This window comes from Schistocerca americana, chromosome 8 (assembly GCF_021461395.2).
Source record: "Schistocerca americana isolate TAMUIC-IGC-003095 chromosome 8, iqSchAmer2.1, whole genome shotgun sequence".
Taxonomy (NCBI): domain Eukaryota; kingdom Metazoa; phylum Arthropoda; class Insecta; order Orthoptera; family Acrididae; genus Schistocerca; species Schistocerca americana.
The window spans coordinates 38,685,772-38,702,683 of NC_060126.1; the positions used below are offsets into that span (position 1 = coordinate 38,685,772).

At 46.6% G+C, this 16,912-nt stretch overlaps 1 pseudogene; it reads right to left on the reverse strand.

The window, feature by feature from the left end:
* Window positions 1–12,696: 12,696 nt before the first annotated feature.
* Window positions 12,697–12,813, reverse strand: LOC124546341 (annotated as a pseudogene).
* Between the last annotated feature and the right edge of the window lie 4,099 nt (window positions 12,814–16,912).

Here is a 16,912-nt window from a genome sequence, read left to right on the forward strand (position 1 = left end):
TCTTGCTAACAAAAATTACAAATTTGTAAGGTATTTGAAAACTTTTTGATTGCTGTATGAAAATAAATTAATACAGCTGGAGTTGATTATATCGAATGAGCTGGACGACACAAGGAATACCTTTGCAGTTGAGTAATTTGTTCAATAAAACATAGCTTTCGTGGTGCTTCTAGTTACCTCAGCAAGCTTTAGCTAACAGCCAAATTCACAAAAGCGAACTCGAAGTGTCCTTCCCCAGTACAGGAATACGTCATCAAACAGTTCATTTCAGAAGGTTTATCATCGTACTTCCCTCTGAATAATCTAAAGTTTCTGTCAGTTCTCACTCGCGAAAAAATTCCAAGTCGCAATGGACTCGCGATGTTATCACCACTTGCACTGTGCGGACACCTGCAGCTCCTCACCCACTCGACGCTAAAGCGCGAGGCCCCGTCGCGTCTTCACACACAACTCCAGATTCCTATGCCTTGCCCGCGCTGCTTATTTCAGCTTACTTCTCATTTGCTGCCGCTAACGTCTCCGTACCATGCCGTTTCGTCGTGATATGCATTACATTACGCCGGCCGGTGTGCCCGAGCGGTTCTAGGCACTTCAGTTCGGAATCGCGAGCCTCCTACGGTCGCAGGTTCGAATCCTGCCTCTGGCATGGATGTATGTGATGTCCTTAGGTTAGTTAGGTTTAAGTAGTTCTAAGTTCTAGCGGACTGTTTAGGCACACTCTACTGTGACGTGTATTTAATTTGGTGTGAATTTGTTATGATGTACTCCTACGATGATGAACTGCCTGTCTACTCACTTGCCTATGAGGGTGTTGCACTTTTTTCTGGCACTGTACATCCAGACAGTAGAGCTTCCATACATTCATAAATAAAAAAAAGCAAAAGCCGAGGCATATCTAGTTGCATTTTTGACTCAGTTGGCTATAGATCGCACTGCGGAATGTAGTGACGGGTGACAATACTCATATCTATTTTATTCAAATAACATACAGCGTCGGCCGAACCATGACCTCTTTTAACGGATGTTTGATGGCTGTGTGAGAGAAACAAGGAAAGTAGTGGGCTCTCTATTGTTTTTTTTTTCTTCTTCTATTTATCGTGTTCATGTGTGACACGGCAGCGGGCTGGAGCTTCGATGTCGACTATTGAGAGCGGCCTGAAAGTACGTGGGTAGGCGGCGACGCTCAGCAGGTTAAGAAGCGCCTGCCGGCAGGTGCTTTTAGCGAGGTGTTTACGGGAGCGGCACGTTCACACACTGTGCCGCCTCTGCCGATCGTTGGCGCAGTGGCACGCTGCAACCAGTGATCTGGGTTAGGGGCGCACACGCTTTCGTCATAGGACTGCGCTCCAAGGGCGCCGACGCCGTTGCTAACCTCTGCTGCCACACCCTCGAATCCTTATAGCTATTCCGGGCAGAACAGACTCTACGTACATCGTATACCGACGAGCCAAACCACGAAGACCACTCGTACAGCAGCCTATTGATCCTCATTTGGAACGCAGTACAGCAGCGTCCCATGGATTCAGCAGGTATTTGTTAGATTTCCGGAGGAAAGTGGCAGCAGATGTCTACGCACAGATCACGTAACTCGCGCAGATTACTTGCCGGTCGATTGTGGGCGCAGACCCGGAGTCCCACAGCGTCAAATATATGTTCGATCGAGTTCTGGTCAGGCGAAATTGGTAACCAAAATATTAGCCCCAGTTGACAGTCATGTTCCTCAGACAACTGTAGCAGCACGACCTTGGCCTTGTGCAAGGTACCCTTCTGAAGGATGTCATTCCCATTGGGGAATTGGGGGAGACACGAAGCAAGAAGGAATCCAGATCGTCTGCAACAATGCGCCGAAGCCGTAGCCGTTATGATACCTTCGACTATTCCAAGAGGTGCTACAGAGGCACAGGTGAACCTGTCCGACAGCATATTAAATGCCCCACCGGTCTGGGTCCGTGGCGCGGACGTGTTTCGAGCAACCGTTCACCTGGATGGTCTCATACGTGGTCACGACTATCGACCTGGAGGACATAAGAATGTAATTCACACAACCAGACTTTACGGCTCTGTTGATCCACGGTCCAATCTCGATGGTCTCGTGCGCACTACAATCGTAATTGACGACGTCGTTGGGCCAACGTGGATAAACATCTGCTGTGGAGCTGCACGTTCGGCAGTGAGCGCTGAACGGCGTGCTCCGATGCACTTGTGCCCGCACCGGCACTGTTCTCTATCGTCAGATCCGACACAGATCTGCACGCTGCGATCAGCGGTGGACGTTGAGAATGTTATCGCCTACTTGCGGTGACCGTCCTTCATTGTCACTCGTGACAGTAGCACGCGGACAGGCAACCAGCTCCTCCGTTTTCGAGGTGCTCCTTCCCGTGCGCCGTACAGTAACAGCCCGCCCTTTCTCAAAGTCAGTTGCGTCAGCGGACTGCGTCCGTATCGTCGCTGTTTTAGCGTGATTTCACATTCGTCTCTGCCCCGCTACCGTTCTTTCCTCACCATGTCACGTGTCCGCAGCTCACTCAGTCGCTCGCTTGACAGTGTTCATAATGTCTGAGCAGACCAGATTTCCGCATTGAAGACTGTAATGTGAATATGTTGTAGAAGTGCATGATTATTTACGAAATGGGTTTGTTTTGTGTCATTTTCTGCTATGTGGTGTTACATGAAAATGTTAAATTCGAAATAAATATTATGAACAAAGAAAATATAAGTGTTCACGCCTATTTTCTCTTATGTTGTTCTCATGGTTGCTACGTGAGATTATAATGGTGGTTCGCCGGCAGGTGTGGCCGAGCGGTTCTAGGCGCTTTAGTCTGGAACCGCGCGACCGCTACGGTCGCAGGTTCGAATCCTGCCTCGGGCATGGATGTGTGTGATGTGCTTAGGTTAGTTGTTCTAGGGGACTGATGACCTCAGATGTCAAGTCCCATAGTGCTTAGAGCCATTTTGATGGTGGTTCGTTTTCGACTCTCGCTTCTGTAAATTTACCCAACATAGTTTTGCAAGAGCAACCTGGCCTCTTTTCTTAAATTTCCCATTCAAGTGCACTGAACATCGCTGTTTCACTTTCCTTCCCGTTATAGGGAACCCTTACTATCCCAACAGCGCGTCCCAGAGGCGGTTCAGCCCTGTTAAAAAATATATCGGCTCAACCACTTGTTTATATTGTAAACACTAAGATTGACGCGTTTCGAAAGTCGAGTTTCCATCATCAGAATAATAAAAAGTAACATGGAACATGCACCAGGCACAATAAAATTGATAATGAAATTAAAACATCGTGGCTACTTTTATTGTGCCTGGTGCATGTTCCATTTTAGTGAGTTTTAACAGGTTCTTTTACTTTTTATTATTCTGAGGATGGAAGCTTGACTACCGAAACGCGCCAATCTTAGTGTTTTACACTATAAACGAGTCGTTGAGCCGATATATTTTTTAACATTGACATTCACAACCACGACCTCTGATGCAGTATGGATAAAATCACGGTTCATCCCTGTATCGTGCCCTGGCAGGGCGATAGCCCTTTTCGTCAGCTCTCAGATGCTGCTGAGGCGCCGTCGTCCTACGCGACTCGCCAGCCAACTGCTGCAGGCCCTTGCACCACGCTCTCTCTCAGCTTTCGGACGTTCCGCCGCCCTCCTTTTACTTTCGCTATTTTTTCTTCGAACTGAGCCATGCCCTTACTGCGATACTGCCAACGCGTTTTACGTCCACGAAGGCGACCTACGGCTTTCTTCAGAAGCACAGGCCGCCGAATGTGCTTGAGGGGAGCGTCTCCACGTCGACTGGCGTGCCATTTGGCGGTCGGTGTGCGCTCCCTACTTGCCACCGACATCCGGTGTGCAATGTACCTTACGGTCAATGGCGAGCAAATACGCTGGTCGCGCCTTCGCGGGGTTCACCTTGCAGACACCCCGTTGTGTTGCCAGTGATGTGGACACGGACGAGCATCGTATGGTGTCTGCTTCTTGCTGTGACGGAAGGTGACATTAATCAAACGTTCAAATGTGTGTGAAATCTTATGGGACTTAACTGCTAAGGTCATCAGTCCCTAAGCTTACACACTACTTAACCTAAATTATCCTAAGGACAAACACACACACCCATGCCCGAGGGAGGACTCGAACCTCCGCCGGAACCAGCCGCACAGTCCATGACTGCAGCGCCCTAGACCGCTCGGATAATCCATCGCGGCTGACATTAATCGCCCGTGCGTCTCTTCATCAGGATCTCTCTCACCTGCTCCTCTTTCCAGACTTGGGGTACTTCCCGCAAACGAAGGCGAACTCCGTGAAGTGGATTTGTCGACACACACTTCATTACTTGTTTACTGACGGCGAGAAAAATATCGGTGATTCTTGGCACTTTCTTAATGAAGGACCCGGTGCAGCTCTTCGCAGTCACCTATGCAAAAAAATTTTCTCTAATTTTTTTTGTGGTGTCTTTCTTAACCCACCCCGGAGCTCGGGTGTTGCTGCAATGAGCAGTTCATTTACGCATTTTCCGCTCATAGTATCGGTTATTTTCTGTTGATTGCAATGTTCTTCTCTGAAAAACTATGCATCGATAGTCCCACTGAGTGTGGCGAATTGCCGCGCCCTCCGCTTCGAGACGTTGGTTTGCTGCTACGCTTGGTGGTGGAAAAAAGGAAAAGAAAAAAAAAATACGAATAAGCCCGTAGTTTCATAAGAGCGAGATCTCTGGATCGAATCTCGCTACTTTCTTTCATCTTCACGTCATTTCACAATTTTGTTTTATCACTCACAATGTTATTCAATCTGTATATTGAGCAAGCAGTAAAGGAAACAAAAAAAAAAAATTCGGAGTAGGTATTAAAGTCCATGGAGAAGAAATAAAAACTTTGAGGTTCGCCGATGACATTGTAATTTTGTCAGAGACAGCAAAGGACTTGGAAGAGCTGTTGAACGGAATGGACAGTGTCTTGAAAGGAGGATATAAGATGAACATCAACAAAAGCAAAACGAGGATAATGGAATGTAGTCGAATTAAGTCGGATGATGCTGAGGGAATTAGATTAGGAAATGAGACACTTAAAGTAGTAAAGGAGTTTTGCTATTTAGGGAGTAAAATAACTGATGATGGTCGAAGTAGAGAGGATATAAAATGTAGGCTGGCAATGGCAAGGAAAGCGTTTCTAAAGAAGAGAAATTTGTTAACATCGAGTATAGATTTAAGTGTCAGGAAGTCGTTTCTGAAAGTATTTGTATGGAGTGTAGCCATGTATGGAAGTGAAACATGGACTATAAATAGTTTAGACAAGAAGAGAATGGAAGCTTTCGAAATGTGGTGCTACAGAAGAATGCTGAAGATTAGGTGTGTAGATCACATAACTAATGAGGAGGTGTTGAATAGGATTGGGGAGAAGAGAAGTTTGTGGCACAACTTAACCAGAAGAAGGGATCGGTTGGTAGGACATGTTCTGAGACATCAAGGGATCACCAATTTAGTACTGGAGGGCAGCGTGGAGGGTAAAAATCGTAGAGGGAGACCAAGAGATGAATACACTAAGCAGATTCAGAAGGATGTAGGTTGCAGTAGGTACTGGGAGATGAAGAAGGTTGCACAGGATAGAGTAGCATGGAGAGCTGCATCAAACCACTCTCAGGACTGAAGACAACAACAACAACAACATGCTAAACTATCAATTGTAAAATTTCAGTACGGCTAATTAGTTTGGATTATGTACGTAAAATTACTATAGTCAAATTTGTTATGATTACTACCCTTCTAACTTGAAAGGCTAGATATGGCCAGATGGTGGTAAAACAGGCGAGTATACGAGGAAATTTAGTATGAAAGTTTTTTTATAGATTCTCTGCTAAATAAAACCTTTTCCAGCATGTCTTTCAAGAGAAAGCGAGATTTATAGAGTTATTTAGATGTACTTCAAATGTAAGTCTGGTAACACAAGGGAGCAGGGCGAGGCTCACCTATTTGGCGTGCGTAACACTGAAAACTTCCAAATACTTGCAAAATACTTTGATCAGCTTCTTAATAGTCCAGAACCAATACATAAGCTCGAGAGAGAGAGAGAGAGAGAGAGAGAGAGAGAGAGAGAGAGAGAGAGAGAGAGAAAGGCCAAAATTAATCTTTGAGAAAAGTTGGAAATAGTAAAACTTCCAGGAAAGTGGCCTTCATACATCAACTACAACACAATGGCAATAAACAAAATGTTAATAACTACAGATGAAGGTAGGCAGAATTGAAGCTGTTGGGACGGGTTGTGAGTCTTGCTTGTTTAGCTCAGATGGTAGAACACGTGCCCGCGAAAGGCAAAGGTCCCGAGTTCGAGTCCCGGTCCGGCACACAGTTTTAATCTGCCAGGAAGTTTCACTACAGAGGTATTTCTTTTCAACCAGTTGCATGTAATATATTTTCCAAGATTGCACTAGTTCAATTTACATATGTAAAATTAATAATATATATAATAATAATGTAAAATGTAGTAACGATTATTACCCTTGTCGTAAGTCAAAAGCATGTAGGCTACAACAGAGGTATAGTTTTGTTCTAACCGCCAGTGGTGAATATGTCAAGGAACATGGACCAGTGAATAGCAAAACCGTTGTCTGTCCCTGTGTGATCACTCACAGTCAATATTATCTATTTATTCAGTATAATTTCAAGATTTTGGGGTACCTCTTTCCTTTACAAACACTGAGTACCTGTGTATGCGCTCTGTCTCCTTGTCTCTCAACAGTGAAAATTTAATTGTAATGTTACAATAAACTCATGTTTGTGTGGCATTACCTACAAGACAGCTTTCAATACACACACAGTTTTATTTAAAATCTTGTAATTCACATGTTGTAATAATTCTACTACTGAATATAAGCAGTGATTAATAAGAATGACTTTAGGGCTTTACTAACGTGTGAGAATGATGAAATAATTTTTATGTTCTATGGAAGGCTGTTGTAAATTTTTGTCGCACTATCTGTAATGAAAATTTTTAAAAGCTTATGACCTTAGCTTCTCGGCATGGATCTTTCCGTTTTGCCTTGTATCACGTTCAGAGATAATGAAGTTTTCATGTATATTATACTACAGACAGAACAACGTGGCTGCCGTATGGATATGGGAGCCAAAGCGCGTTTTAATAGAGATAACACAGCAATTTTACGTGCCTCGGTTTACGTAAAATGTTGAGGTGTGGTTGTCAGGTGTCGGCTAGAGGTCGCGAAGCACGATGAGAAGCCACGTTACGTCCCGTGTGATGTAAGAGCTTATTTCTGAGCGTGCTCCAACCGCGTTTGGCGTGCTCCACGATGAGAAACACAAACTCGTCCCTTGTGAGGACGATGACTTTAGGGAGACAAATTACTCGACGCACTGCTCAACGGATAACTCGCAAACGTTTATGGGCGGACGTCCATTAATTGTCTGCTCTGCTACGCTGTCAAAGCAGCCTACATAAGGGTCGCCAGGCTCGCTTTGATCCGCGGAACAGGCTTGAACTTCTCACCACTTCAAAGTCAGTGATTAAAAACCCTGTTGCTACCTAATTAGTTTGGGGAAAATGTTCGAGGGCCGAACACTGTACTGGAATGTTCACCGTTCTATGCTGCGCATCCAGAAGTCTCCTAGCTGCACAAAACAAAACAGGAATACAAAGCGAAGTCAACAGTAAAGAGACAAACACAAAGGCCACGCTGAAAAATTGCCACCAGTGAATACTAGCGAGGTCCTTAATTTTTCCCCAGCGCCACTTGCAGTCAGATAATGGCTCCACACTCTAGGCTGAGGGCTCTTTCTTCCGGATAACGCTACGCTCTCTATACAGATACCAGTGTTACAAGAGTGGTGAAATTTTGTGGTCAAGCCTCATCCCTAAACTGGTAGGGAGGGCAAAAAAAATGGTTCAAATGGCTCTGAGCACTATGGGACTTAACTTCTGAGGTCGTCAGTCCCCTAGAACTTAGAACTACTTAATCCTAACTAAGCTAAGTATAACACACACACCGATGCCCGAAGCAGGATTCGAACCTGTGACCGTAGCAGTCGCGCAGTTCCAGACTGCAGCGCCTAGAACCGCTCGGTCACTCAAGCCGGTTAGGGAAGGGCAGCAGACTTTAATACGTTGTAAACTGCTCCGCATGTGGGGACAGCATTCGTCCCCACCCATGAGATTTGCATGTCGACTTTTTGTCAGGGCGCTGATGACCATGATGTCGAGCGCCCTTCAACCCAAATCATCATCATCATCATCATCATCATCATCATCTCTCTAACCTCCAATGCTTGCCGAGGGAAGTGTCCAAGCAGAATTCGACACCCAACTCAGGAACGCGCTTTGGAATATTTCATGGGCTTTCCGCACTGGAAGAGTAACCCCTCGGATGAGGAAAGATCGCTAGCTTCAGAGTCACAAAATGCTAAACCACTTTAAAATACAAACTCTGTGCTACTGACCTCAACACTTGCCAACCGACGAGGGCTGCTGGCATGCTCTCAGATATCACGAGGTCCAAACAGACCCACGAAATTATTTAACATTCTTGCCTTTCAGTTGCAGAGGGTACGCATTTTCATTGGTCATTTCCTACTCTCGGTTACGGCCGTTCTGTAAGGTGTTGGTTGCTGTGAGCTCTATCCCGTCTGTCTCTGCAGCTGCTGTTGGGAAACACTGCCCGTCATGCGGCAATTAATGCCCTTGAAATCAGACTACCCGGATGCGACCACCACCCCTTTAGGAAGACTAGGGAAAGACCGGCCCATTATCTTTAGGGGAAAAAAGTCTTCCCCTTGCAAACGGAAACTAGTGGTCACAATACGGCACAAGTGTAATACGTCATTTCGTGGGCACACATTTGGGCTAGCCTGTCCGTTACTGGAGTCGCCATGGCCAATTTCCGACTGTAAGCGGAAGGGGTCCTTTTTGGACCCGAAAAAGATGGAGTGGACCTCCCCTAATCCCCCTACAGAGGCTGTGGGCGGGAGCCTGCATGACTGGCTTATAGGGAGAGTTTCCAACATCCACTGCAGTAAAAGTTCTCGAAGTCTTGGCTGCAGGCAGCAAATTGCAAAAGTGCTGTAAGCACGGCCAGCGAATGGCCATTGAGAATGGTTATATTTTGGAAACGAGTGTGACTGGCTAAAGGCCCTACATTTGAAATAATGTGATGCAGCCGTTTTGGACACCCGGACGTCGAACAGACGGCTGGGAGCCATCTTACGGTTGAGGAGCCGAGCCTTCGGCCCTCTGGGGCGGAGTTCGCCTTTTACAGCGCCTATCACGGCTAGCGATCGCCGGCCGGTGTGGCCGTGCGGCTCTAGGCGCTACAGTCTGGAACCGCGTGGCGGCTACGGTCGCAGGTTCGAATCCTGCCTCGGGCATGGATGTGTGTGATGTCCTTAGGTTAGTTAGGTTTAAGTAGTTCTAAGTTCTAGGGGACTGATGACCACAAATGTTAAGTCCCATAGTCCTCAGAGCCATTTGAACCATTTTTTTGAAGCTAGCGATCCTTCGTAATCAACGATGTCACTGTCCCCGTGCGGAAACCCTTCAGAGCATTCGGAGAAGCGTTCCCGTGCACACCTGTCGAATTCTGCTTTGACACTCTGCAGTGTTTTCACAGCACTAGTGAACCTAGACTTGCTCGATAAGAACGGGCCTCAGAGCAAAGCTCAGAGTCGTGAGGTAGCTGGAGACGGCGTCGAGTAAAAGTGATGAACCTGCCTAGGGTCAACGCCGAAAAATTTCATTTGTTTCCGTGGTAAATTCAGTTTGACGTTTTAATGTGACTCTTTCCCTGTTGATTACAAACTGTACTCCTGTTTGAAACTTCAAGGCAGATTAAAACTGTATGCCGGACCGAGACTCGAACTCGGGACCTTTGCCTTTCGCTTGGAAGAGCTCTAGCACCTTTTTTTTTCATTTTGTTCGTTGTTGATCGTTGTTTGGTCATTGCGGACGTCACATGACATCCGCTAAAGTTCGTTTTGTTGATCCTTCCACTCAGTTTTTTTTATTACAGAGGCAAACCGGCTCTCTGACAGAACACGCTGAGCTACCGTGGCGGCTTCATTTTGTTCGCCTTCGTTCGTTGTATCTGCTCGGGGCGGACGTCGAAAGACACCCGTTTCACTTCGTTGTTGATCCATTAACTCAGTTTTTTTTTATTACAGAGGGCAGCTAGCCCTCTGACCAAACACGCTGAGCTACCGTGCCGGCTCCAGCTGAGCTACACAATCACGACTTATGATCCGCCCTCACAGCTACATCGTCTCCTACCTTCCGAACTTCACAGAAGCTCTTCTGGGAAACTTGCAGAACAAGCACTCCTGGTAGAAAGGATAGTGCGGAGGCATGGCTTAGCCACAGCTTGGGGGATGTTTCCATTATGAATCTTTCACTGTGCAGTGGAGTGTGCGCTGATATGAAGCTTCCTGGCCGTCTAAAACTGCGTTCCAGACCGAGACTCGAACTCGGGACCTGTTCGAGTCTCAGTCCGGCACACAGTTTTAATCTGCGAGGAAGTTTCATATCAGCGCACACTCCGCTGCACAATGAAAATTTCGTTTTATATTCCTGTTTTCTTTCTGCGGTAATAGTTGGCGGTAGTTTCTAGGATCCAGCTTAAAGCGGTGTAGTGAACTGTAGCGGTAAGCATACTGCACTGGAGTGGTCCGTTCCAGGTACCTTTATTTAAATAGGGATATGGTTACTGGGCTTTTGATTATTGACTTTGGATTTGCGAGAAGTCTTAATGCTGCTGTCTCGCGCTCCGCAGCGGCGCTGGCGACCTCTTGTAGAGTGGTTTTACACGGCTAGCTGTGTGGAGAATAGGTACCAGTGAGCCGGTGAACGTCTAGCTGCCACCAGATGCGCGGAGCGGCGCGCCGGCTGACTCGGGTCGGGTGCCGCACACCGGCCAGAGCGCGCGCGTGGCGAAGAAACTCCGATGATGGAGCGGCACGCAGGCGCGGCCGGAGAACGACGGTTAGTTAACACCGTCTGCATAAGGTTAAGGCGTACACTGTTTGCTCTACTGCAGTTCAAGGCCTGCGCAGCTATCGTGTGTTCGGAGCGCCATTATTAAGTGGGCGCATGTAAATCTGCATTCTAGTTGTCGGGCGCGCTGATGACGGATAATGCGCTCGCCGTTCGAGTGCCGAGACACGTGTAATCTTACTGACGGCGAGAGAAAGCGACGGCCGGGGACGCCCCTCTGCCTCGACAGCGGTCTTTAGCACGCAGCGCGCGGCGCGCATTATGCTAAGCGCCCGACGTGCGCCGCGGCGTAATCATAGCCGGCGCCCGGCGGAGCTGTGGCGGTGACTCTGCCCGGCTCAGGGGGGCGTGGCCGCTGCAGCACTCAACCGTGCCACATCTACCAATCCTAGTGTATTTATTTGTTTATTTATTTCTGAGTCTTCAGTCTCCCCACTCACTGGACACAGTTCAGTTGACGTAGGAATTACGATCTAATTTGTCCACTGTAGCTCAAAGATTTTTTTCCCAGAGCTTTACGAAGTTGTTTTTAAACGTTTAAGACTTTTATATAAAATCCTTTAATGGTCCACATTCCAGTGTTTTAACAATCATTGATGACTAGTTTCGTCTTAACAATCAGCCATCGTCAGGTTTCAAACAGTAAAGAAAGTTGGTCATAAAGGGGAAATAGTGTAGAGCCCACTGACAAATTTAAGGGGGCAACCCACATGAGGAGGCAGACACAGATTTTTTGGGATTTTTGTTTAGTTGAGAAGAATCAATTAGAATTGAATCAAATTTTAACATCATTTCATTCATATTTCCAACAGTTTTTGTGAATTATTTTGAATAATTTTAGCCAAAAATAACGAAGTTACGCTGTGATGTCCACTGAAGGTTGTGAGTATAGTTGTCCAAATGCGTGCAGTGTAGTCATCTGAAATCAAAAAGTTTTTGATTTTACATTAATAACTTATTTTTTAAGAATATGAACCTCAGTGCATGTGAAAGTAATAAAAATTTAAAATGTTGCAGGCTTTTGAACAATTTACTTAGATTTTCACGATTCTTTACTCTAATTATGTTAAGAAAATCGTGATATCATCTCACAAGTTGGGTCATATAATCCGTAATTTTATAAAGAATCATACTATCAGTTTTCATAATGATCGGCTCTATACTTTTTGGGTTAGACTGCACGCAAATGGGAAAAGAGTCATTTCGAGATAAACGCCTTTGAAAAATAAATTCTCGGAAACTAGAAATTCAAGGAAGTTAACAATAATTCAAAGTTTTTACCGGTTAATCTGCGGTTCCAGCACCGTACAGTAATCCTTCTTCCTCATAGGCTTGGTTTTGCGCTTGCAGCAGTGCTTTCTGATCTTCCTACGATTCCAATGAACTACGTCGATTTTGCCGGCTCACGCGCTGATTATCCATTTGTTCGGCATAATTGAAGCTTTGTGATCCTACTACAATTCCTGCCTCGTTCATGGCCATCAGAAGGGATGAATTTCTTTCATTGAATACCACCACCACTCCGTCTACAGGCCACAAGTGGCCCATCGGGTCCATCCGACCGCCGTGTCGTCCCCTGAGAAGGATGTGGATAGGAGGGGCGTGGGATCAACACACCACTCTCCCGGTCACTATGATGGTTTTCTTTGACCGGAGCCGCTACTATTCGGTCGAGTAGCTCCTCATCACGAGGCTGAGTGCACCCCGAAAAATGGCAACAGCGCATGGCGGCTGGATGGTCACCCATCCAAGCGCCGGCCACGCCCGACAGTGCTTAACTTCGGTGATCGCATGGGAACCGGTGTATCCACTGCGGCAAGGCCGTTGCCTCTTCATTGAATACGACCGCTGCTAAATACAATGCCAATTCAACGACTTTTAGTCCGGAGTGCAAGTGTTTAGGAGCTAATCGTCAAATAGTAGAACTGAAAATTTCATTCGCATTTTGCGTGTGGCCACCGAAACATCTCTCCAGTAATTCATCCCTTGATAAATCTTCATACATTGGAAGAATTTCCTTCTGTACTTCGGGGTGCAATGGAGTAGGGTGAGGTTCATGTTCCGTTCCAAGGGCTGTTCGTTTCTGCCACTCTCACCAGCTGTCTTCTCCCTCTGGGCAATACTCGTGTCAAGAATTTTCATTCTTGGAAATCATATGATAGTATGTCGCCATAATTGCTTTTTTATGTCTTGCACTCGGTTCTATGCTCATAAAGTCTAAACGAATGCGAATTTCGTTTTGAAATTTTGACAGCGTACTCTTGGATAGTTAAGCTAATGACTTATGCAATAAAAATCGGATTTTTTGAACCTCCTAATTTGGTTTCCCTCCATTAACAAGAGCTCGCCGGCCGTTGTGGCCGAGCGGTTCTAGGCGCATCAGTCCGGAACCGCGCTGCTGCTACGGTCACAGGTTCGAATCCTGCCTCGGGCATGGATGTGTGTGATGTCCTTAGGTTAGTTAGGTTTAATTAGTTCTAAGTCTAGGGGACTGAGGACCTCAAGTCCGATTGTGCTTAGAGCCATTTCAACCATTTTGAACCAGAGGTCAATGAGGCATGTACACAGACCAGCGAGGACATTATGACCACCTACCTGGTAGCTGGTCTGTCGAGCTTTGCCACGGATAACAACGCCGATGTATCGTGGCATGCAAGGTCGAGGGAGTTGCCACCAAATTCTCACATACTAGGCGCATAATTTCCGTAAATTCCAGGGAAACGGGCGATAAACTCTGACGCCTAGTTCAGTCACATCTTAGACGTGTTCAGTCGGGTTCAGATCTGGTGAGTTGGGGAGCCAGCACATCAATTGGAACTCGCCACTGTGTTCCTCGGACCATTCCATCGCAATCCTGGCCTTGTGACATGGCGCATTATCTTATTGAAAAATGCCTCTGGCGTCGGGAAACTTGATCGTCATGAAGGGGCGTACGTGGTATGCAACGGGTGTGCAATACACACTGGCCGTCGTGGTGCCTTGCACGAGCTCCGCTGGAGCCGTGGATGCTCATGTGAATATTCCCCAAACCATTATGGAGCCGCTGCCAGTTTGTCTCTGTCCCGCAGTACAGCTGTCAAAGAGCTGTTCCCGTGGAATGTTCGCTCCTCCCATCGGCATGATGAAGAAGATGTCGGCATTCATCAGACCGCGCAACGCTCTGCCACTGCGCCGACGACCAGTGCCGATGGTCACGTGCCCATTTCAGTTGTAGTCGCCGAAGTCGTGGAGTTAACATTGGCACGTGCTTAGGTCGTCGGTTGCGCAGGCCCAATGTTAGGAGTGTCTTGTACTCTGCCCAGCATTAAAGTCTGACGTTAGTTCCCTCACAGTTAGCCGCCTGTCCTATTCCACCAGTCTGCCCAGCCTAAGACGTCCGATGTAAGCAATGAGGGGCGGCCGCCCAACCCCACGACGTCTCGACGTAGTTTCACCCCGTGTTGAGGACACTCACCACAGCACTGCTCGAACTCCCGACAAGTCGTCCGGTTTCGGAAATGCTCGTGGCGAGCCTCTGGGCCATCGCAGTCGGCCCTCGGTCAGACTCAGATAAATCGCGGGGATTCCCCACTTTACGCACGGACAGCAGGCTCAGTGATGCTACGTGCACGACGCGTGTGTCTGACTGGCAGTCATTCCTCGCCAGGTGATGCTGCCATAGCCTGGACGGGCTTATATCAATAGTAGGTCAGCCATCGTAATGTTCTGGCTGATAAGATCACAAACCAATTAATAAAATGAGTATAGTGTCTAATCACAAGGTTAGACTGAAGACACGTTGTCATAACACATGCTTCTGGGCAAATGCGACCACACTAAAAGCTTTGCGTGTTACATATCGATAAAACGTTACATAAGAAATACCTAAAAGTACCCAGTACAGGGCAGAGAATAGACCTACAGCCGCAACGCAGTACCATTCAGCAAACTCGATGCGTCGCGAGTCGCGAGGAGCAAGCAGATTGACTGGTTACGCGCTTGGGCTCGCAGGAAATCTACTTGCCGATAGGTGGCACTGTGGTAAACATAGTTAAATACTCCGTATTATGTTTATAATACAGATATTAAGTGAAATTAACAGGAATGCGGAGGAACTAGAAGGCAGATACCTTCTTACATGGAATGGTAAACAAACGTAAGTGCAGTAACACGTTGTATAGAGGTCAATATACCAGAAAGTAGGACATAAATACATAATTGAGAGTCTAAATGAAGTTTATGACAGTATGATTCTTTTAATAATCGGTAGCATTTGCTTTCATTTATCTCTTACTAAATTTGTCAGTGTGCTTAACACTATTTCCCCTCTATATGCAATTTTCTCCACTATTTCAGATCTGGAGATGGCCGATTACTGAGCCGAAATTAATAATAAATTATGCTTAAATTCTGCAATCTGAACATTGCAGGACTTTATATGAAAATCTTTAACTTTTTCTTAGATCGCTTGTCTCCACCCTACCCGTGTATGGAAACAACATAAAGTTTTTTTTTCTTCTTCTTACATTACAGTTGCTCAACATGTGTGCCTACCGTGCCACACAGCCTAGTATGCCAGCGCATTTTTCTTACTTTCTTGTTCGTCCTCCGTCTGCATCGATGCTGCTCTGCACGAATTTCTCCCCTGGGTCACCCTCTTGATCCCTGAGTATCACTTACGGTCTACGTCCGCAATTATTTGTTGGATGTATTCGAATCTCTGTCTTTCCGTACACTTTTTATTCCCTACAGCCCACTCAAGCACAGTGGAGGTTATTGTCTAATGTCGTAACACACGTCATAGTATCCTTCCGCTTCTTATTGACAGTGACTTCCGTATGTTACTCTTCTCGCCGATGCTGTAGAGAACCTCCTCATTCCATATCTTGCCATTCCATCTAGTTTTCGACATCCTTCAACAGCACACATCTCACAAGCAAAGGTTTTCTTCTGTTCCGGTTTTCTCACTGTCCACATTCACTACCATACAATGCTGTGCTCCCAGCGTACATTCTCAGGAATTTCTTCCTCAAGGCCTGCGACCGAGTGAGGTGGCGCTGTGATTAGCTCACAGGACTCGTATTCGGAAGGGCGACGGTTCAAACCCGCGTCCGGCCATCCTGATTTAGGTCTTCCGTGTTTTCCCTAAATCTCTTCCTTTGAAAGGGCACGGCCGACTTCCTTCTCCATCTTTCCCGGCCGATGGCTTCGCTGTTCGGTCCCCTCCCCCGAATCACACGACCATCACCAAGGCCTGAAGTATCGGCCGCTATACGCTCGCCGCCAGTCACGCCGCTGCCAATGAGATGCAAGCGTCCCCTTTCCGGTGCTCCAGCATCGCGCGTACTTAAGTTCGAACATTCATGCACTGAGCCTCATTTTGAAGTGTTTGCCAGTTGAATAACATCATAGTGACCAGGGCTCCCGATCTACTGAATAATTACTGTACTGAAGACTGATTTGTAAATCTGCGATATCTATATAGGTTTCAACAATCAAAGCAAGCAATTGACGGTGAGACTACAGCAACAAAGGAATGTATTATTTTTAGTATTTGATATTAGATGTAGAATAAATTACACTACTGGCCATTAAAATTGTACCACGAAGATGACGACAGGAAGAAGTTGCTGCGATATGCAAATGATCAGCTTTTCCGAGAATTCACACAAGGTTGGCGCCGGTGGCGACACCTACAACGTGCTGACATGAGGAAACTTTCCAACCGATTTCTCATACACAAACAGCAGCTGACCGGCGTTGACTGGTGAAATGTTGTTGTCATGCCTCGTGTAAGGAGGAGAAATGCGTACCATCACGTTTCCAACTTCGATATAGGTCGGATTGTAGCCTATCGCAATTGCGGTTTATCGTATCGCGACATTGCTGCTCGGGTTGGTCGAGATCCGATGACTGTTAGCAGAATATGGAATCGGTGGGTTCAGCAGG